At 45.6% G+C, this 23,818-nt stretch overlaps 1 pseudogene; it reads right to left on the reverse strand.

Annotated features, from left to right (window-relative positions):
* Nucleotides 1-17,033: 17,033 nt before the first annotated feature.
* On the reverse strand, nucleotides 17,034-20,101 carry LOC120928295 (annotated as a pseudogene).
* Nucleotides 20,102-23,818: the final 3,717 nt, after the last annotated feature.

Consider the following 23,818-nt stretch of genomic DNA (forward strand, 5'->3'; position numbering starts at 1 on the left):
TGTGTAATGTAAAGGGGGCCAGAGATGCAGGGGGCTGTGTAATGTAAAGGGGTCCAGAGATGCAGGGTGTTGTGTAATGTAAAGTTAAATTAAAACAAATTATTTGTTACAAATATTTTTTTCCTCTTTTTGAATGTTTAGGTGACCCGGGGGCGAGGGGTGAATATGGGGGGGGGGGGGGCGCCACAGGATTAGTTCGCACAGGGCGCCTGAACACCTAAGGACGGCCCTGGCAACATGTGTCTCTCATGGCATAATATGTTTAAAACACCATTTAATTAGAAATAGAGAAAGCCACTCACATGAACTTCAGTTAAAACCTTTATGACAAAACCCGTAGGGTGGAGCCTTGCTTATGACATCATCGTAGCATCAGAAACTAAGCAGAGCAAGGCCATTTTTTTAGTTGGAAACTCTATTCAGGCACTTTAAATGTTGTTTTCAACTGAAGTTTATGAGGAGGCTTTATTTGCTTATTGAGAGACATATGTTGCGGACCTAGGTACACTTATGGGAGACTCATTTTTGGCATTGCTTTAGTGATTTGGAACCAGTTCTGGTCACCATTCTCAGAAAGGGTACAGAAAAGGTAGTGCTGAGGTGTTGATAATAAAATCTGCTAAATGAACAATCACATAAATATTACATGGATAAATAAATACAATAAATGGTATAAGTGCAATGTGCAAAATAAAGTGCAAGTGACAAACAAATAAAGGGTGTAGAGCAATATGGTTCCTGAGTGTACAACCAGTACTAAAAGGATCTATTGCATAGTGACAACAAAATCTCACTCTGTGACACTACGTGACAATCTTTGCATCATATGTCTTGATTGGAATCAACACGTTTTTGTATGATTTGCACCCTGTATATTTTTGAGACAAAGATTTATTTGTCACTATGCAATAGATCCTTTTAGTACTGTTTGTACACGCAGGAAAAATATTGTTCTACACTCTTTATCTAGGGCAGGATCCATAGATTTTGAAGATTAATACTGGGCATCAATCCTGACCCAACTGCCAGACTGGTTCCATCCATACCCCCAGGCTCTATGGGGACAACTGGAGGCAGCAACATTAAAACACAATAATTTACACAGTTGGCTTCTAGGAACCCCCTGACAACTCCATTCCAAATGCACTACCCCCCACGATGAGAGCCTCTGCTCTAGCCTGGAAAAAGCTAACTAAGTTAGGTTTGACGCAACTTTCCACCTTCTCCCCACCTCTCCCGATAGACATACTTCACCAATACTCTACAGACCTTTCTCTAACTCACTGGGCATCAAAAGACCTGAAACACATACAAGACTTATTTCAGGGGACCAACCTACTGTCGTTTCCACAACTACAAGAAAAAATCAATCTCCCTCCCACAGAATTATTCACCTACATCCCAGTAAAACATCCTAGTAAAACATTGCAACTCTCACATGGCTACCCCCAATACATACTTCCTCCTAGTGTATGGATTTACCTGACTAGCTCCAATTCAAAATTAAAATGGATCTCTCTTTTTTACAATGCCTTCCACCAAAAATGTGTGTTTAATAAATCGAAATCACACCTCCACTGGGACACTGACTGACTTGGGCCACACCTTCACTGAAGCACAATGGCAGGCAGCACTATGGTCTATCTACAAATCCACTAAAAAAACTGGCATCCTTCAGTAACACAACCTCGGACATCTGCTGGAGATGTAGTAAAGCAAGAGGTAACCTACTACACACACTATGGTCCTGTACATCCATACAACATTATTGGGAATCAATTTTCCACATAATGTCGGATATTGCTCAAAGCCAGATTCCTCCTACACAGGCATTGGCACTACTAAACCGGACAATTGAATCGATACCATCCCACTAAGAAGGATAATAACTCATATCCTCCTAGCAGCCAGACTGAGCTTAACCAGGCTCTGGAAAACCAGCCAAACACCGACTATAGAAAACACTCGGACCTAGTCAATCTGCACTACAACTACGAACTGTTAGCCTCTAGCAAAGGCCTGATTAAAAGAGTACATAATGGCTTCCCTGGACACAGTGGTCTCGAGCAGTGATTTTCATTTGAACCCAGTATCTTTGATGGTAAATCCTGATATTTTAAAACTCTTGAGCTTATACATGTTTTATGAGTTGAAATTAATGTTGTGTTATAATGCAAGCCAATCCCACTTTAACCTTGAAAATCCTACCTGTATCTCAGAGCTTGTAACAGCACTGGTGAACGGAGTGAACCACAACTGAGGTTAGCAAGGATTTCAATGCGCTTCTTTATGTGACAACTCAGTATTGGGCCCCAGGCGTTACTCCACACAAACAGGAGTTTGGGGATCTCTACATCATCTCTTTGTCACATAAAGAAAGACGTTGAGCCACTAAGGATGGACGCATTACAACAGCTTAGCGTTTAAAATTATATATATACTTTGGAGATTCCAATACACCTCTATATGCAAGTGATTATCAGTACAGGACCCCAGGCATCACTCCACATAAACAGGAGTTTGGGGGTTCTCTACATCATATCACTTAAACATATAGAGATGTATTAGGCCACTAGGGAGTTGGTATGAAATACCATCAACCCTTACCATAGAAAAGTTAGCGAGAACATGTTCAACAACTTAGGCCAAGGCCTATAAGCATTTTATACTTATGTCAAGCACGTAGTAAATATGAGTTGTAGTAACAACTAATAGTTGCGTATGAGAGACAATATAGCTCAGGTACTTTGGGTGTACACGTAATATTTAGGAGTTGTAGCGACAACTAATAGTTACATATGAGAGGCGAATATAGCTCAGGGTTTTTTTTTTTTTTTTTATTTATTTTTTATTTTTTATTTTTTTAAAGTGTATTTTTGTGCGTGTACTCGAGAGAGGAGCCGGACTGCAGGAGTTGGGAGTAGGCAGGCCTCCCCCAGAGGCAATCTGCCACCTTTCTCCATGCCCCGGGTGGCAATGGCGGGTGTGTGAGGGGGTCCTCCCACACAGCCCACCCTACCTGCTCCGCTTTGAAGCCCAACGGGGCAGAGGGACTCCCTATAAGGGAGTGAGAGGATTAGCCCGCTCAACCAGCCCCATTAGTCCTTCGCCTCTCTTTTAGAGACCGCATGGTCAATGTGAGTGTGTTAACCCAATTTAGAGTGCGTGTGTAGGTGTGGTGGTTTTTGTGGGAGGGGGGTACTAAGCACAGGCTTACCTTGCATAGCACACCCACCGGGAGCCGGGCTGAGACCACCAAACTCAATTCACATGAAGCCGAGACCGGGATCCGAACCTCTAGCTGCAGAGGTGAATGGCTTGTCAGCGCAGTGCCAATCGCGTTGAGCCACCACAGCTCCTCTAGCTCAGGGTATTTGAGTGTAGATGTCCCTTTAAGATATTCCTTAGAAAACAGTCATTTACCACAACAGTATATCCCAAATAGTATGTTAATAGTCAGAAGGCTTTATACATAACGGCAATTGTATGGATGGAACATAAGTAGCAGATCTTCCTATAGCACTACAAGTGACACAATAGCTACTTATGCGTTTGCAGGCTTCAGTGTAGGCAATAGGGATTCCGTGGTGAAGGGTGTTCAGTAAGAAGGCCTCAAAGGTTATCCCTAGCAATGGCTCTCTGTTTCAGTAGAAGCAATAGCACCAAAGTAGTAGTTGCGGCTGGAGCGGTGTTGCAGCATGGGGAGCGATGGCACCAATACCAGTAGCGTGGCCGAGCTACGGCTGACAATAATAGAATGGTGTGCAGGAGGCACACTGCTCTGTTTAAAGATAGGGCTCAGGTGCAGTGCATTAGCACTGATTTGAAAAGAAGCATTTGGCGCACTTCCGCATTCCACGCTGGAACGCATGCTGTGCTGGGCGATGACGTCATTGCGTGGTCACCACAATGCGCTCCAACGTGGAGCACATAACAGTGAGAAGAGGGCCGTGACAGAGCTGTACAACGTGTTGTGACATTATGAAAAATTGGAATGTAATTTATATTTCCTTTTTGTAACACAAAAAAATCAAAACTATTGTTAAAAAAAAATCTACACACGCACACAAACCTACACAGGTTGAACTGGATGGACTGCTATCTTTATTCAACCATGTCAATTATGTAACTATATAACTATAATACCAGAGGAAGGGGACTGTCCTGGATGTTGCCTAGGATCACATATGTGCATGTCTGACCTTCTGTAATAGGGGGGTCAACTACTTTGGGTAAGAAGCTGTATGTGTTGGTAGTGAAGGTGGCGGTCCCCAATCCAGATCTATGTTCCTGTTCATCCTGTTAAGCTACAATCTCCTTTAAAGCCAAAGGACTCTATAGTTATCATTTCTATAACTCAAATCTTGTCTATTATGCTATACTGTTACTCATCTTAGGGGAAATTAACTAAATTTACATTGTAGGTCTGTTATGAAAAGCGCTGCATTTTATGTTTTCTACTTTTTTAAAGTGGAGCTCCACCCAGAGGTGGAAGCTCTGCTTATCCCCTTCCTCCCTTGAGTGCCAATTGGCACCTTTCGGGGGGAGGGTACCTGGTTTTCACAGGGTTAATAGCTGCTTTTAGTATCAAATCATCTTTATTGTGTGTTCCTAGTGTGGTTTTATGCAATCAGTCATGGGCAGGCGGTTTCCCTACTTGGCCAGACTCGTTTTCATCGGTCCCAGTACCAGTCACCCAGGTCAGGGATTTGGGTATCATCTTCGACGAGAGATTAACGCTATGACCACAGGTAAACCAGGTGGTGAGTTCTTGTCACTTCCACTTGAAACTCCTGAGGTCGACTTTTCGCTTCATTGAAGAATCGCACAAGATCTTTATGGTTAATGCCATTATCGGAAGTCGATTAGATTACTGTAACGCTTTGTACCTGGGTTTACCTAATAACATCATGCACAAACTACAGCTTATTCAGAATGCCGCTGCAAGGCTACTCACGGGTGTTGGTCGTCGTGACCACATCAAGCCATCGTTGAGAGCCCTGCATTGGCTACCCGTGAAGGAACGGGTTCTGTTTAAGACTGGTTGCATGGTGCACAGGGCTACCCATGGCAAGGGGCCAGTGTACCTGCAGGAAAAATTCACCAAGTATGTGCCTAACAGTACCTTAAGGTCGGCTAATTTGGAAACTTTGGTGATCCCTAAATTTCGAAAGAAAAAATGCGGAGGGAGGACGAGTGCGGTCCAGGGAGCACAGTTTTGGATCTCCCTGCCTCTAAAATTAAGGCTTGAGAATGATCTTTTTAAGTTCAGGAAGCTTCTAAAAAAAATAGCTTTTCAGTCAAGCCTATGGAATTACATAGGTTTTTATAGTTCTTTGATCTGCTAACCATTTAAAATTTGTATTTGTTCCGCTGCCCTTTGTGTTTTTTTGGTTGTTGCTGTATTGTTGTTCTCGGCGCATCGAGGCCTACGGGTAACTGACTGCGTTTTGTACCATTTTGTACTTTTAAGAATTTTAATAAATAAATAAAAAAAAAAACATGGGTAGAATTTCCAGCATGCAAACAACTTAAGGCAGGTTCCACCTGTGAAATCCCTAAGGTTTTTTTTTTTCCACTTGTGGTATTTGTTACGATCAGCAGGGAATGCATCAAAAGATGAATTGGAGCAAAATGGAAAGGACAGTAGCAGAGGGACCACCAGACATGTACCTTGGAAACTACGTTTCCGCAATTTCTCCAACAAGCAGGTGAGCGGGATAGCAAGAAGTGGGATAATTTTGTTGACATATAATACCATTGGTGGAGTATTTGTTGTACTGTTTCCTAATGCGATATCACCTGGGATGTATTTCAGTTATCTTGCAAACCTGGCCTGTTAGATGGTCCTGAGTAGGGATGAGCTTCGCGTTCGATACGAACGTATGTTCGACTCGAACATCGCTCGTTCGTCGAAACTCGAACAAAACGTATCGTTCGCGCCAAATTCGAGTGACGCAAAACGTTCCATAATTCACTGCGGCGTTGAGCGCTGATGATTGGCCAAGCACGCTGTATGTCCCGCATGCTTGGCCAATCACAGCGCGCAAAAAACGAAGAGCCATAATTGGCCAAAGCCAGGCTGGCTTTGGCCAATTATGGCTCAGGGGGGTTTAGTACACGCCCCACACTATAAAAGGCAGCCTGCAAGGCGGCCTCGTGTAGTGTGTTCTGGCTTTGTTACAGAGAGGAGCAGTCAGACAGTTAGAGAGAGAGAGAGATTGATAGAGACACAGTGGGGCAGATTCATCAATAGATACGCCGGCGGATCTCCTGATCCGCCGTCGTATCTGTGAGACCCGACGGTCGGATCTGTGAGATCCCACCGTCGGAGCTATGCGACTGATTCATAAGAATCAGTTCCGCATAGATCTCCCTTGGATCCGACTGGTGTAAGTGACTTACACCAGTCGAATCTTAGGCTGTAATCTCCCGCTGGCCGCTAGGTGTCGTCGCAATTTTTTACCCGTCGCATATGCAAATGAGGAAAACCGCCGATTCACGTCCGTACGCCCGCCCGTCGCTCGTTTTCTACGTCGTTTGCGTTCGGGTTTTTCCGGCGGATAGCTACCCCTGCTTCTATGAGGGGTAGCTAATGCCGATTTTTAAATTTTCTACGTCGTTTGCGTACCGCGATCGGGAATACCGATGGCCGCAAACGACGTACCCGCCGCAAACAATGACGTCGTAGCGACGTCATTTGGAGCATGCGCACTGGGCTTTTTCGCCCCCGGCGCATGCGCAGTTAAATCGGCGCGGGAACGCGCCTGATTTAAATTGTACACTCCCCCTAGCCGCTGAATTTGCATTCCGCCGGGGGGAGTTAGGATCCGACGGTGCAGTTTGCGAGGTAAGTGCTTTATGAATCATGCACTTGCCTCGCTAAATTGCACCGGCGGATCGTAAACCAGGTAGATCTAGCGGATCTAAAGATCCGCAGATCTATATGAATCTGCCCCAGTGTCTTTTCTACCAGATAGATAGACAGATAGATATATTCACATCCCTAGGAGTTGTCAATATATTTATAAACTGTATAGCTCAGCTAGATCTGCTAATAGTATCTGTCAGGCAGGAGATTGTGCGTGATGCAGTGCTATAACGTGTTGTATTGCCTGCATTAGGGTTTAGCTTAAACATAGTACTCCGTGTTATTCAACGTGTGCTAGTTAATTGTACATACACGCATTACCTGTTAATGCACGTGTGCTATTTATTTGCACAGAAACGCAGTCGCTGTTAATGCAAGTGGGCTATTGAATTGCACAGAAACGCAGTCGCTCTTACTGTGCGTGTGCAGTTTAATACCACCTAAACGCAGTTGGTGTCACTGCGTGTGTGCTGTTACATAGCACCTGAACGCAGTCGCTCTTACTGCGCGTGTGCAGTTTAATACCACCTAAACGCAGTTGGTGTGACTGCGTGTGTGCTGTTACATAGCACCTGAACGCAGTTGCTCTTACTGCGCGTGTGCAGTTTAATACCACCTAAACGCAGTAGGTGTGACTGCGTGTGTGCTGTTACATAGCACCTGAACACAGTCGCTCTTACTGCGCGTGTGCAGTTTAATACCACCTAAACGCAGTTGGTGTGACTGCGTGTGTGCTGTTACATAGCACCTGAACGCAGTCGCTCTTACTGCGCGTGTGCAGTTTATTACTACCTAAACGCAGTTGGTGTGACTGCATGTGTGCTGTTACATAGCACCTGAACGCAGTTGGTGTCACTGTGCGTGTGCTGTTACATACTACCTGAACGCAGTTGTTGTCACTGCGTGTGTGCTGTTACATACCACCTGAACACAGTTGGTGTCACTGCGCGTGTGCTGTTACATAGCACCTGAACGCATAAATATGTCTGGAAGGACAAAGAGAGGCAGAGAGTCACGAGGGCAAGCAGGCTCTGCATCTAGAGGTAACGCTGGTGGTGGATGTGGTGCATCCTCTTCAGCACGTGGCCGTGGCCGCTCGTCCTTCTTTTCGGGAGCTGGCCGTGTTGAGCCTCAACATGCAGAGAAATTACTGGAGTGGATGACCAAGCCGTCCTCATCCTCCTCATCCTCTCTCACACAGACTGATCATAGTTTGTCTGGCAAAGCAGCGGCCAAGGCGTCCTCTTCCCTCTGCACAATGGCATCACACAATCCTTCCCTAGTCCCACCATGTCCTCCTGAGGAGTCCCCCGGATTTTTTCAACACAGTGTTGGGTACATGCTGCATAAAGATGCGCAGCGTTTTGAAGACTCCGATGACGGAACACAGATGGAGGAAGGCATTGATGTGAGCCCAGGGAGAGGGGGTGGCCGAGAGGGACAACAATCTGGGAGTGATGTTCCCCCAGCTGGAGCATACTGCCAGGTTGTCGACAGTGATGATGAGGAGGGAGGGGATGATAAGGTCACTGACTCTACCTGGGTGCCTGATAGGAGAGAGGAGGAGGAAGAGGAGGAGGAGGAGGACGAGGCACAGGCACATCTCCAAAGAGGCAGGATGCCCTCCAGGGGTCAGCTTAAGGGCAGCACACCAACTGCATTATGTGGCACTGCTGTGTCTCAACGGTACAGCAAAAGTTCTTTGGTATGGGCCTTTTTTGAAAGGCCATGTCCATCAGATCGTACCTTTGCTGTTTGCAACATGTGTCCCAAGCGTATCTCGCGTGGCCAAAACATCACCCGCTTGGGCACCACATGCTTGTCCAGACATATGTCGACCTGCCATGCAGCTCGTTGGCAAGCATACCAGAAAGACCCACACCAAAGACCAAAGCGGACCTCCCCTTGCCCATCTGTGACCTCCAACCCCACTAGACCCCCAGTCCTCTCTGAAGCCTGCACTGAAGTTGTAGAAATAGGTGTGTCACAACCTAGTAGTGGTAGTACATGCGGGCAATCTACTGATAGTACCAGACAAATTTCCCTGCCCCAGCTGCTGCAGCGCCGAAAGAAGTACACTCCCAGCCATCCTCATGCCCAGCGGTTGAATGCTAGCTTAGCAAAATTGCTAGCACTTCAACTGCTACCTTTTCAGTTGGTAGATTCTGCCCCCTTCCATGAGTTTGTGGAATGTGCAGTACCTCAGTGGCAAGTACCCAAACGCCACTTTTTCTCATGGAAGGCGATTCCGGCTCTCTACCGGCATGTGGAAGGCAATGTCCATGCCTCGCTGGACAGGGCGGTCAGGGGTAAGGTGCATCTTACCGCTGACTCATGGTCCAGCAGGCATGGACAGGGATGTTACCTGTCTTTTACGGCCCATTGGGTGACTCTGCTGGCAGCTGGGAAGGACGCAGGGCAAGGTACAGTAGTTTTGGAGGTTGTCCCGCCACCACGCCTCCAAAACACTACTACTGCTTGTGACACACCTCTCTCCTCCACCCCCTCCTCTTCTTCTTCCTCCGTGGCCTCTTCCTGTGGTGATGTTTCCTCAGAACCAGCCGTGCTCCGTAGGCGTACGAGGGGCTACGCAGGAATGCAGGCCAAGAGATGCCATGCGGTGCTAGAGCTGGTGTGCTTGGGAGACAGGAGCCACACTGGGGAAGAGGTTCTTTCAGCTCTGCAGGGGCAGGTTCAGAGGTGGTTGACGCCACGCCAGCTGAAGCCTGGAATGGTGGTCAGCGATAATGGCACCAACCTCCTCTCTGCCCTGCGACAGGGAAAACTCACCCATGTGCCCTGTTTTGCGCATGTTCTCAATTTGGTGGTGCAGCGGTTCTTGGGCAGGTTCCCAGGCTTACAGGATGTCCTGAAGCAGGCCAGAAAAGTCTGTGTGCATTTCCGGAGGTCATATAATGCCACTGCTCGGCTGACAGACCTCCAGAGGGAATACAACCTGCCCAAGAACCGCCTAATCTGTGACATGCCCACCAGATGAAACTCTACGTTGGCCATGCTGCAGCGGCTGCACACGCAGCAGAGGGCCATCAATGAGTACCTGTGCCAATATGGCAGCAGAACTGGGTCAGGGGAGCTTGGGTTTTTTTCACCACGCCAGTGGGTCTTGATCAGGGATGCATGCACTGTCCTGTCACCATTTGAGGAGGCCCCGAGGATGGTGAGCAGTGACAGTGCATGCATCAGTGAGACTGTCCCGCTTATTCACATGTTGCCCCCCCCCCCCAACATGGAATAATGGACAGGGCCCTTGAGGCAGAACAGAGGGAGGAAGAGGAGGACTTCCTTACCTCTCAAGGCCCCCTTTATGCAGACACTGTTCCTGCTTGCCCACCTAGCACACACATAGAGAAGGAGGAGGATGAGGATGAGGAGGATGATTGTATCAGCAGCATGGAGGTGGAGCCTAGCACTCAGCATCAACAGCAGCAGTCTTCAAGGGATCATTTACAGTCCCAAGGAACACGTGGACTTTTACGTGGCTGGGATGAGGTGGCTTCGGATCCTGTCGTCCTCAGTGACCCAGAGGACTGTGCCCCGAATGCCTCTGCAAACCTACGCTGCATGGCCTCCCTGATCCTGCAAAGCCTGCGTAAGGATCCTTGTGTACGTGCTATCAAGGAGAGGGATCATTACTGGCTGGCAACTCTCCTTGATCCACGTTACAAGAGTAAGGTAGCGGACCTTATGTTGCCATCGCAGAGGGAGCAGAAGATAAAACTTCTGCGGGAGGCCTTGCAGAAGGGTCTGTGCAATGTGTTCCCAGAACCGGGGGGATTACCAAAACCTGGCCCTGGACAACGTCTTGCTGAGGCTTTGGTGAGTCAGAGAAAGAGCGGTGGAGAAGGTGGCCGTCTGACCGATGCTTTCAGACAATTTTTTAGTCCACAGCCCCAAGGTCTGAGCGGTTCCAGCAACCATCGCCAGCGTCTGGTTTACATGGTCCATGAATATCTAGCGGCAAGATCCGACTTGGACACCTTCCCCACCGAAAATCCTCTGGCTTACTGGGTCTTGAGGATGGATCACTGGCCAAAGCTTGCACAGTACGCAATTGAGCTACTGGCTTGCCCTGCATCCAGTGTTCTTTCAGAATGCACATTCAGTGCTGCTGGAGGCTTTGTGACCGATCACAGGGTGCGCCTCTCCACCGACTCTGTTGATCGACTGACCTTCATCAAAATGAATCAGGCTTGGATCAACACCAGCTACCAATCACCTGATGCTGATGTTACTGAATGAGAATTTTTTGTTGAAATGTCAGATCCCTTTGAGACTGCGTATGCTGATGCTGAGTGACTGTCCTGTTATGCTGCTGATGGAATATCCTTCTCCTCCTCACCTTTCTTGCTGATAGGTAGTAAGAAATTTTGTTTTTCTGGGCTCCGCCACCAGTGCCTAAGGCCTATTTTTTCTGCCCCTGTTTAACAGGGGCGCCTAATAACAATTTTTGATGCAATACTTTGCACGTGGCTCCTTGTTGCACTCCAATTACAGATATTGGGAGGGTTTGCAGTGTTGTGTTGTGCCTAAGGCCTAATTTTTCTGCCCCTGTGTAACAGGGGCGCATAATAACAATTTTTGATGCAATACTTTGCACGTGGCTCCTTGTTGTGCTCCAATTACAGTTATTGGGAGGAGTTGCAGTGTTGTGTTGTGCCTAAGGCCTAATTTTTCTGCCCCTGTTCAACAGGGGAGTCTGATAACAATTTTTGATGCAATACTTTGCACGTTGCTCCTTGTTGCGCTCCAATTACAGATATTGGGAGGGGTTGCAGTGTTGTGTTGTGCCTACGGACAAATTTTTCTGCCCCTGTGTAACAGGGGCGTCTAATAACAATTTTTGATGCAATACTTTGCACATGGCCTAAGGCACAATTTTTCTGCCCCTGTTTAACAGGGGCGCCTAATAACACTTTTTGATGCAATACTTTGCACGTGGCTCCTTGTTGTGCTCCAATTACAGTTATTGGGAGGGGTTGCAGTGTTGTGTTGTGCCTAAGGACAATTTTTTGTGCCCCTGTGTAACAGGGGCACCTAATAACAATTTTTGATGCAATACTTTGCAGGTGGCTCTTTGTTGCGCTCCAATTACAGTATGTTTGAGGGGTGCCCTTTTTTCTACAATTTTGCTTTCACAAAAAAATAATGCCCCCCCCCCCCCCCCACCACCCCTAAAATAATCGAGATATTGTTTCCACACAGCACGTGCGCAAGCAGTATTAAATTACTTTGTTCTTATAATAATTTCATGTTGTGCAGGGACATTTCTAAACACGTGCCACTACTATAGACACACAGCAGGTGTGATATTTAAAGGAATTTTTCATTTTTTTCCCACTTTAAGCATCATTAAAATCGCTGCTCCGGAAAAAACGGCCGTTTTTAAAACTTTTTTTTCCATTGATACATGTTCCCTAGGGCAAGACCCGGGTTCTGAAAGATGTATGTATATATGATGCGCTGAATCAACTGATCATGTGGAATATCAAACACACCAACAAAATACTGGAGAAAAGGATTCAATATATAAAGACAATAAATCCCATAATTTAAGTACTGCTATATAGTTCCATTGACGCTGCAATTAAAAAACAGCTCAGCAACACCTTCCTAAACCACACATCCACTTGGTATGGGTTAAATGACTTGATGATTTTCAGCCGTGGAATCACAATCAAACAGTCAGATCAAAGTGTGCTTTCCTCCAGATTTTCAATACTCAAGATATGCAGGGAAGAAAAAGAAAGAAAGAGACCAATAGTGTGATACTGTATGGATAGGGAAATGGCGTTCATAATACACAGACTCTCACTCACGAATCCTCAGTAGTATTAAGGCTGCAACGTAGTGTGTGCATATGCTGCTCAGTTCGTCGGGCTCCTCATCCGGCACCTCCGTGCGTCCCGTCACTCAAGCTCCTCCCCATCTGAAAGATGTTTTCCAACATTAAATTGAATATTGGTCTTTAAAATGAGCGTTTTTGAATTTGAATGTTCGAGTCCCATAGACTTCAATAGGGTTCTAAATGTTCGCGCGAACCCGCGGTCTGTTCGAATGTTCTGGTGCGAACCGAACCCGGGTTCGGCTCATCCCTAGTCCTGAGGACAGAAGTTAAGAACCACTGATCTAGAGGCTTTCAAGGTAAGGCATGTTGTGAGGTGCCAAGAGGTTAGGTCTGTTGAAAAATCCAGGGTATCTTCCCAGTTTTTCCATCGATGGAGTCTTCTCTGGGTTTTGTGTAATGTCCAGCATTTTGTAGAAAATAGAGGATCCCTTTAGAAGTGATGCAGGACGGTCGTAGATTTGTATGAGGTCGGTCATGAGGGGTTGATCCGACCATGTGGTGGAGGACAGAGCATCTCGCACTCTTAAGTACTTGGAGAAGTCCCTATTGGGAACGTTGTAGTCCTCATGTAGTTGTTGGAAGGAGCATAGCTTCCCTTCGTGTAGAATGTTTACAATTTTGGTAATGCCTGCTGTTATCCAGGAGGCTAGTGACATATGAAAGCAGCCAAAGGAAAAGATTCCAATGCTTTTTTTGACAGTCCATTAGATTGTTGATGAATTGAGCTCCAGGCTTTGAGAGTTGCTTTTACTGTACGTAAGAAGGACAGAATTGGTCAATGTTGTAGCCATATAGCAGCTAGTAGAGATTTAGTGGGGTAGCGAAGAGCAGTTTCTTCTATCCTTGCCCACAGAGTGCGAGATAAGGGTGGCCACCAATGTTGAGTTTGGTTTAGGAGAACTTCTTTGTAGAAGTTCTTGAAATTAGGAGCTCCCATCACTGCCTTTGCCATCGCAGTGCACATGATGAATTGTTTAATTCTGGGGTGTTTGCCATCCCAGATAAAGTTGTTGATGGTGCGTTGGAGTATGTCCAGTTGGAAGAAAGTATCGGTAGTGGGAGAGTTCGGAACAGATATAGCAGATGAGGTAAGAGAAACATTTTGGATAGCGCTATCCTCCCAGCCCAGGAAGTCTGGGTGGTTCAGAGGGAGGTGCAGATATCGTGTGGTTTCTTCATAATTTATATGGAGGGTATTGCTGGAAGGGACAGTTAACTGTATCCTTAAGTGAGTAAGCATTAAGCCTGGGGCCCATGGAAATGGGGATAGATGAGTGAGAGTTGCTTTTGTGCCTTGATCAAGACACATGCCCATCCAATTGGATTTGGAGCAGTTAATTTTGTATAAGGATAGCTGGCCAAACTGTACCAAAAGGTCATGAAGTGCTGATAAGGACTGAAGAGGCTTGGTCGGGACTACAATGACATGAAAAACAAACCGATGGGCCCACACACGATCGCTTTGTCTGATGAAAACAGTCCATCGGTCTGTTTTCATCGGACAAACCGATCGTGTGTACTGGGCTTCAGACCCTGGGCTGTCTGCACACATGGGATCTTGGAAGCAGCAGTTTTATATTTCTTTTGTCTGGCTAAAAGAGCACCTGGTTTATTGCCAGTAGCATACCAAGTGACTTTTAGTCGTTTGATGTGGTGATCAAATGAGGCATGTATGAAGGAGAGGAATTCCTCTCTGAGGCCCCGTACACACGGCCGAGGAACTCGACGTGCTTGGCACGTCGAGTTCCTCGTCGAGTTCTGGGATGAAGCCGCCGAGGAGCTCGGCGGGACGCCTTCTCCCATAGAACAATGAGAAAATAGAGAACATGTTCTCTATTTTCTCGTCGAGCTCCTCGGCGGCTCCATCGAGCCAAAACTGTACAGACGACAGAGTTTCTCGGCAGAATCCGGGTTTTGACCGAGTTTCTCGGTGAATTCTGCCGAGAAACTCTGTCGTGTGTACGGGGCCTGAGTGTACGTAAGCGGGTGGTATCTGCATCGTTAGGGGAGGTTTTGTTTGACTTTTTAAGTTTGCGTATCTGATCAAGGAAGTGATTGTATTTCTCATTTTGCAAGTGTTTCTCTTGGCTTCCAAGCTTAATGAAAACACCTCATAAAGGCTTTATGTGAGTTCCAAAGCAATATGCTATTTGTTACAGAGTTCATATTGCAAGAAAAGTAGGTCTCTAGCTCCTGTTTGATCTTTTCCTGACACTTAGGTTGGGATAAAAGGGAGGTGATCATATGCCAGATGGTGGACTGTTTATTGGACCAGTTGATAGAAATGCTGATTGCAACCGGTGTGGTCTGACCATGTTATTATGTCTATATCTGTTTGGGATATGGTTTGCAGGATACTTTTGTATAACAGGAAAGGGTCAATTTTGGAGTCTGATTCTTGTGTGTCCGTGTAAACAGTAAAGTCCCTTTCCATCCCATGTAAACACCGCCAGGGATCATAAAGATCTTCCAGTTGTGTGAGTGTGGAAAGGGCCGTTGATTTTATTCTACGCTGGTTAGAGGAGTCAAGCACATAATCAATCGTGTCATTAAAGTCTGTGCATAAAATTATGCATTCTTTTGGGTAATGAGATAGCTCATTCATTATCATTTTGAAGAATTGTTTTTGGTGAGAATTGGGAGCATATATGTTATCTATAACATATGGTCAAAAAGGGCATCTAGGATTAGGTATCTGCCACAGGGATCAGCCTAAAAATAACGGAGCTGGAAAGATAGGGATTTACATATAGCAATCATGACACCCCTCATTTTTTTTGGTAGCACGTGGAAAGTAAATATGGGGGTAGAGGTGGGGCTAACAGAGGGGAGCTTTGTCTTGCATAAAGTGAGTTTCTTGAACACATAATATGTATGTTAATATGTCTACTATGTCTACTAAGTTGTTGTGAGTATTGTGATGAAAAACATTGTTTTTTGTTGCAAATACCATTTCCATATATATTTTGTAATATTGTATGCTAACTCATTATTGTGCACTCTATAGATAGCAGGCTGATTCGTCCATAAACCCCTAAGGAAAGAGAGACACTTCTCCGAAACGTCAGGTTCCTTTTGGATAATCATGTCCCGCATATTTTGTTTTACATTGGGTTGTTATTCTCAGATTGCTTTGTAATCATTACATATATAATTCAATTTTAATGTATGATCTTGTTGTACACGCAGAATAAATTATATTTATATACATGATTTTGAATATATGATTCATACTTTGGTGCCTTCAAAGTCCATTAGGGGATACCCCTTCTTTTCTTGATTATCATTTGGATGTGGCATACTTTAGAGACATTAGCCGATAAACTTTTGTTGTTTATATATGTTAGCTACAGTATAACATATGGTATATTGTCAAAAAGGGCATCTAGGATTAGGTATCTGCCACAGGGATCAGCTTACAAATAACAGAGCTGGAAAGATAGGGATTTACATATAGCAATTGTTATGTCCCCTTGCCGCTCTGTGTCTCTCCGGTGTTGCTGGCAATGCTGCCAGTATCTGCTCAGCAAGTTACACACACAGACGAGGTACTTCCTAACCAGAGCAAGGTTTATTACTCAGAAACATTATGGCATTCTTGCATGGAGGAGTCTTGATCCAAACAGCTTGTGTTCTTAACAGATGTAATCCCTTCTCCAGCCTTGTGTGTCTGCTTCCAGTTTCCCCACACACACACTGTCCTGACTTTCTGGTACATCCCCCCCCCCCCATCATGCATCAGGAGAAAAAGGGCAAGGTTACAGTGATCTATCACAAACATCACACCTCCTTTCTTTCACAAAGAAAAAACAAAACATAACAAGAGAACAAAATGTTGAACACATAACATAACGAGGCAAGCAAAATCAGTTCATCAAGTAGTATCTGCAACTCAGTTCTGTGATTCCCGCAGCACTTCATGAGCCCTTTGTCTCTGTGTCCTGATCTCCAATGTTAAATTTCAGCGCTTTGCCAACGAGGCGTTTGACGTCTTTGACGGGTAGACTTATGAAGTGGCACAGCACTGGGAGTAAAAGAGTCGGTCAAAGGTTCTGAAGATGTCAGTGGGTGTCCCACAGACAAATCAGTCTCTGTAACTCCAGGCACATGACTGGGCTCCTCAGGAATATGGTCACCAACCGTTTCAGGGTTTGGTTGTAAACTTGCGGGATCATGCCAGACACCATGCCATATGTCACCAGCAGAGTTCAGAGTAGACTCTGGTGGGTGGTTAGCAAGAGGGGTCGGGTTCATCACTAGTGGCCGTCAAATGCGCTTCCTCAATTGCGAAAGGTGTCATCGAACATAAATGCCTTTCTCCAGGTGAACAAGGTACATTCTTCTTCCAAGAGTTCCATCAATAACGCCAGGAAGCCAAGGGGGCAAAACTCTGTAATTCCGAGACCATACAAGATCACCGGCACGGAATCCCAGACGGCCTGGCAAAGAAGGTGTTGGTGACGGTTCCTGCGGATGAACTAAATCAAGTTTGGTGTGGAGATGCCTGTCAAGCATAAGAAAAGCTGGTGACAGCCCAGTAGTAGCGTGTTTCGTATTACGGTACATGATCAAGAATTCCAGCAGCTTCTCCTCTGACAGTCCAACCTGGTCCAGAGTGGACATTAAGTGTTTCTTAAACGTCTGCACAAATCTTTCCGGCCAGCCTATTCGAAGCTGGATGATAAGGAGCTGTTTTGTAGTGGTGGACGCCCAAGCCACCAAGGAAGGATTGAAACTCATGCGATGTAAATTGAGTGCCATTATCAAATTAGCAAAGAGCTTCTTTAAGACTAGAATGGTAGCAGCCGAGGTAATAGAAGGCATTTGAAAAACCTCCGGCCATTTGGAATGCGCATCTACCACGATCAAATACATTTTATCCTGGATGGGGCCAGCAAAATCAAGATGGAGCCTTGACCACGGGCCTGTTGGCCATGGCCAAGGTTGCAGGGTTCTTCTCTTTTGGGGTCGCTGGGCTTGACAGCACCCAGGGCATTGAGCAACATAATCTTCAATTGCTGTATCCATTTGTGGCCACCAAACATAGCTCCGGGCTCCCTGCTTCATGCGCACCACACCAGGATGGCCTTCATGCAGCATCCGCAGCATGGTTGATTGCAAATACTGGGGTACAATCACTCTATTGCCCCATTGTAGGCAACCAACATTCGTCACAAGCTCACATTTTCTGGAAAAGTACGGACAAAATTCACTTGGAACTCTCCTTGGTCATCCAGTCTGAACATAAGAGAATATCTGAGACAGGAAAGGATCTGTGGCTGTATGTCTGGCAATCAGGGAGGTAGACATGCAAGATCGTGGCCTGTGTACTTCCACTACTCGTATATCTCTTGGTGGGTGGCCTCCAAGTGGCAATCTGGAAAATGCATCTGCATTGCCATGGGTATCATGGTAACGGTATCTGGTAGAATAAGTATAAGCTCCTAAAAATAGAGCGTATCTTTGTAAGCGAGATGCGGTCGTTGTAGAAATCCCTTTCTGAGGGTTCAGTATTGACAACAGAGGTTTGTGGTCAGTGATAAGTGTAAACTCCCGACCATAGATGTACGCGTGAAATTTCTTTGTGGCCCACACAATGGCCAAAGCTTCCTTGTCTATCTGGGAGTAGTTTTGTTCCGCGGAGGTTAAAGACCTGGAAGCAAAAGAAATGGGGCGCTCCGTGCCATCCGGGATTGACATGGGAAAGCACGGCACCCAGTCCATAAGGCGAGGCGTCACAAGCCAAGATGACGGGTTTCTTTAAATCATAGTGGACCAGAACTCGAGAAGACAGATCGAGGTCTTTAGAAAACCGAAAAGCTTCTTCACATTTTTCTGTCCATATCCATTTAGCTCTTGCATCCAGTAAGCAATGTAATGGGTAGAGCTGGTGTGCCAGGTTCGGCAAGAAATGGTGGTAGTAATTTAGGAGGCCAAGGTAGGACCTGAGCTGGGTGACATTCTGGGGAGTAGTGGCATTGGTAAGGGCTTTAACCTTTTCTTCAGTAGTGTGTAACCCATGTCGGGTACAAAATTCCAGTTGAGACTTGAGAAATTCACATTTTGAAAGATTAACATGTAAACCATACTTTTGGAGTCTCTCTAGCACCGCTTCAACATTCTTTCTGTGTTCTTCATCAGTGGGACCAGTGATGAGCATGTCATACAGTAGACATTGGGTGAAAGGTATTCCTGCCAGGACCTCATCCATGAGCCGCTGCCAGATGGCTGGAGCTGGGGCTATGCCAAAAACCATGCGGTTATACTGGAATAAACCTTTATGAGTGTTAATGGTCAACAGATGACGTTAATCAGGGTGTACTTGCAGTTGCAGGTAAGCCTGCTTTCAGTCTATTTTTGTAAACTTTTGCCCCCCAGCCAGTGAGCCAAATAAATCCTCAAGTCGAGGCTATGGGTATTGATCCACAAGAAGTTGGTTGTTCAGGGCTACCCTGAAATCACCACAAATCCTAATGTCTCCATTATTTTTCTTGACAGGCACAATTGGCGATGCCCATTCACTTCTATCAACTTTCATTATGATCTTTTCAGCCAATAGGTGGTCCAGCTCTGCTTCCACTTTCTTCCCCTCATTTTTTTGGTAGCATGTGGAAAGTAAGTATGGGGGTAGAGGTGGGGCATGCAATAATGTCTGGCAACTCACCTTCTCCTCCATGTGTCCATTAGAGGCCTGACTCTCTTTCTGGCTGCCTTTTATCATCTCTCCTCCCTGTATGGCTCCACCCCAGGCCATCCCAGGAAGCCTATATTAACTAGTGCACTGCAGGTCTGCTTTGCTGTTCAACTTTATTTGTTAGCTTGTGTTCCTGTCTGCCGTGTGCTACGTTTACCTTTCTGTGTACCGATTTTGTCTCGTCTCTGACTACTCCTGTTTGCCTGTGATCCTGACCTTTGGCCTGTCCCTTGGTTACCCTCGTCTGCCTGTTGCCCCCACCTCGGTTTACCCATCACTACACCTTGTGTCCTCAGTGGCTGCTTCCCCTCTCTCCCTACGGAGCGTGACCTGGGGAACTCCAGGGGCCGTGACCTGGGTTCAGTTGCAGCAAAGGCCATCCTCACCACTAGAGGCTCTGGTGAACACCTGCTGGACCTTAGACTCTGCGCCCTCGGGAATCTTGGGCTCACGGTTCGTGTCTATCCACAGCAGTCAGCTATTGGGTTCACTACCTTGCGGTGCACCCCTGTCTCCAAAGGGGTGCATTTGTCACCTGGCCATAGATGACCTGACAGGGGAGCTTTGTCTTGCATAAAGTGAGTTTCTTGAACACATAATATGTCTGTTTTTTGATTAATGGCTTCTCTCCATAGTCAAGACCTTTTGTATTTGTGATACGGATAGACATACTACCAAGTTGTAGGTGCATGGGAGGGTAAGTTACGGTACCTGGTCTCAGGATAGTATTATCATAAGCAGAAGGTTATGACTAAACAAACACGTAATTAACACAAGAAATTAAAAAAAAAACTGTTACAATGAATGCAGGCTGTGTGCTTAGCACACTTTGTGCCAGGGGTGTGTAGTAACCAGAAATTAGGTCCACAATCCAGGCCTCAGATCAAGTGGTTAACGAGGAGCTAAACAGCTTGTCTGAGGGGGAAATAGTCTGACATTGTGGTCATGAAAACATCAGGCAGGTTTTGTGATTGCTATGCAGCAAATCTCCCAGGATTTACAGGTTATGTTGTTGTTTGTATGACTTGTAGTTGATAAAGGTGTTAGGCCCCAGTTGTGGAGCATCTTCTAACCATCTTTAGGGGATGTGGTGGTGATTTGTTGGCTCTGATATGTGACCAGCAATTTTGTAGGGAAGCCCCAGTGGTAAACAATATTCTGGTCCCTCAGAATCGCAGTGATGGGTGTCTATTCCTTTTTCATTTTTGAGGTTGCTGCAGATAGGTCTTGGTATAGGACTATCCCCACATATGTAGAGGAGAGTGTGCGGGAGGATCTGGCTGCTCTGAGCAGGCTTTCTTTGGTATGATAAAAATGGACCAGCGTTACCACATTTCTAGATACTGTGTCAGGCAGGTGTGTTGGTTTGGGGATCCTGTGTGCTCTATCCATCAGTAAATCTCTAGGTGTGAGATCTGGGATAAGCTTTAAGAGAAACTGCTGCAAGTAAGGTATGAGATCTTGTATTTTAACAGCTTCGGGGATTCCTCCTATTGTTTAATTATTGCGGTGGAAATGATCCTCTAAATCTGCAACTTTCAATTGTAGTTTACAGATCATGTCTGTCTGTTCCTCGTGAGCATCCACCATTTCATCATGCGCTTTTATGAACACTCCTAGCTGTGATACCAGGTGGTCTGTGCGATCTTCAATGCCAACTATTATGTGAGAAAGGTGGGACACTGAGGAGTGTAGTTTAGAATGCAGGTCAGCTTGGAGGGACAATAACATGACCTTGATGGTGTTTTCAGAGGATGGGGTGTCTGATGCAGGAAATGCAGCTAGGGGCTCTGTGTGTTCTGTTGGTGTGTCTGCTGCTGACTCATGTATGCCTGCCAAGTGATGTTTCTTTGCTGAGGGCAGTTTATGTGGAGAGTGTGCAGGGGATTCTGCAGCTCTTTTTACCTCTGTCAGAAGCTGTAGCATTGTCCTCCTGCTGCTTTGAGGAGACCTCCATGACAGAGAGATAAAGGGAGTGGTCACTCTCCCTGACACCATCTTGTGTATGTTGCCTGCAGTCTGCATGAAGAAATCTCACAAGCGACGCAGTCCTGGTGTTTGATTCCTCCTGCAGGCCTGGGGCCTGGGTTTTCCCCGCTGTTTGTGTCTCTTTGTGGGTCTGAAAGCTGTTATTTAGTGAGCTGTGAGCCGTGTTAGAGACCCGGTGTGGCAGGGAGATCTAGAGCCGAGCATTCATCTTGGTCTGCAGCTTGGACATGCCCCCACCAGTTTATATTCTTTTGTCTCTGTTCTATCATCTACTTTCTGACCAGGCCTTTTCTGGAACTTTTTGTTTGACAGTTTGAATCAGTATTTTTTGCTAGAAAATTACTTAGAACCCCCAAACGTTATATACTTTGTTTTAGAAGAGACCCTAGAGAATAAAATGGCGATTTATGCAATATTTTATGTCACACAGTATTTGTGCAGCAGTCTTTCAAACTCAGAAATAAATAAGTAAGGGTCCTTTCACACGTGCGGACCATTTTTTAGATCAGTTTTTATCATCAGTTGATCCGTTTTTTCATCAGTTTTTCATCCGTTTTACATCCGTTTTTCATCAGTTGTCATCCGTTTTTCATCTGTTTTCATCTGTTTTTCATCAGTTTTTCATCAGTTTTTTCATCAGTTTTTTCATCTGTTTTTTTTTTTTAGAACTTTATTTGTATTACATATTTTGATGAAGAACGGATGTTAGCGGATCGGATGTTAAACGGATCGTCCGCTAACATCCGTTTTACGTCCGTTCCGTTTTTTGACGGAAGAAAAATAGGGTTTTCTTCCGTTCAAAAAAACGGAGCTTAACGGAGACGGATGTTAACGGACGTTAGCGGATGCTCATCCGCTAACGTACGCTATCCCATTGGAAAGCATTGCAGACCGTAAACGGACGTATGAAAAAACGGACGCACGTGTGAAAGGACCCTAAAGCACTGATCCTCTATCAAGATGGATGTCTTTACATAAAGACATCATAATGAACAGAGCATTCAGTCCTGATAAAAGTAAAAAAATTGGCTGCAGGGGGCCTATAGACAACATTGGTGACTAATTATTTGTTTTGTGCTTGCCACAGTTCAAGTCCTATTTAAGTATTTAAAGTTAGTGTTGAGATTAGGTGTACAGTAGGAGTGTAAAGTTAGTATTAATGTTGGGGAGAGCTGGTGTTCGGCCTACTTCACACAGGCTTCAGCTTGTATAAGAGCAGTGTGAACAGTGAAAAAGCTTTCCTGGTGCCTCCATGGCAGCATACCTGTGACAAGCTCCGCCTTGGCTCCTCCCTCAGGACTAGTGAATATTATAAAAGTGTTGGTTAGCACAGCCCCCACATTCTCCTTTTTTTCCTCATACCTCATGGCAGTGAATTCTGGTCGGTTGTCCTTACCTTCTGCATTCGGCAGCTTCCGTCTGGGTTCAAGCCTCTCCCGGACGCGGTCCCTTCTCTTGGGCAGCTAAATGCGCTGATAAGGTAGGGAGTCCCTTCTGTAGGATCTTTTGGGACAAGCAGTTTGTCTCTTAACTAAGAGCTCTATCTGCACAGTGGTGTTTAGGCATTTGCTCAGTTGTTGGCTACAGAGGTAGCAGCCATTTCTGCATTTACTTTTGTTTTCTCTCCAGGTTTTCTCCCAATCCTGCCTTGCACTAGTCCTCTTTGTATTCATTCCCCTTTCTTATTGTGCCTAGCCCCCTGTAAACTTTTCCAGCTCCTTAGGAGCCGCGCTCGCTTAGCGCCGGCTTTTTATTTATGTTCGGCGTCCTCAGTCACGTTCTGCGCATGCGCCGGCGGTGCGCGTCTTCCGGGTTCTCGTCCCGACGGTCGGCGCATGCGCGGTGGATCCGGAGGCTGCGGTGGCCATTTTGGATGAGGGCAGAGCGACGCTTTTTGCCCACAAGATGTCAGGCACAAGTCTGAAGCATTCTTCGCCTCTATGGATCCCTCTAGTGGCTTCAGTGAGACACCTAAAGGTTGCAGGAAGTACTACGCAGTCAGATGGCTCCAGGGAAACACTCTCTTCTCTTCAGGTAAGTAAAAGTAAAAAAAAATAATAATAATGTATGCATACATATGTTTTCTTTTAAAAATAAGACGGATACGTGTATTATATGTTTATTTAAGTAAAAAAAAAAAAAAAAAGGGAAGTAGAAGAAATATAGCTTAAGTAAAAGATAATAATTAAAGATAAATACACATATAAAATAAAATAAAATATATTTTTTTCGTGTCTCCGGTAATAAAAAAAAAAAAAAAAAAATCACACCATTTATTCAGAGGTAAATCCCCAGATTAGGATCTGACCCCTGGTTTCCTCTTTATTCTTTTCTTGGCTGCTACTTCTGCTAAATCCACTCAGTGTGAGCCATTCGCCACCTGTACAAGATCCTACTC

Source organism: Rana temporaria, chromosome 2 (assembly GCF_905171775.1).
Source record: "Rana temporaria chromosome 2, aRanTem1.1, whole genome shotgun sequence".
Taxonomy (NCBI): domain Eukaryota; kingdom Metazoa; phylum Chordata; class Amphibia; order Anura; family Ranidae; genus Rana; species Rana temporaria.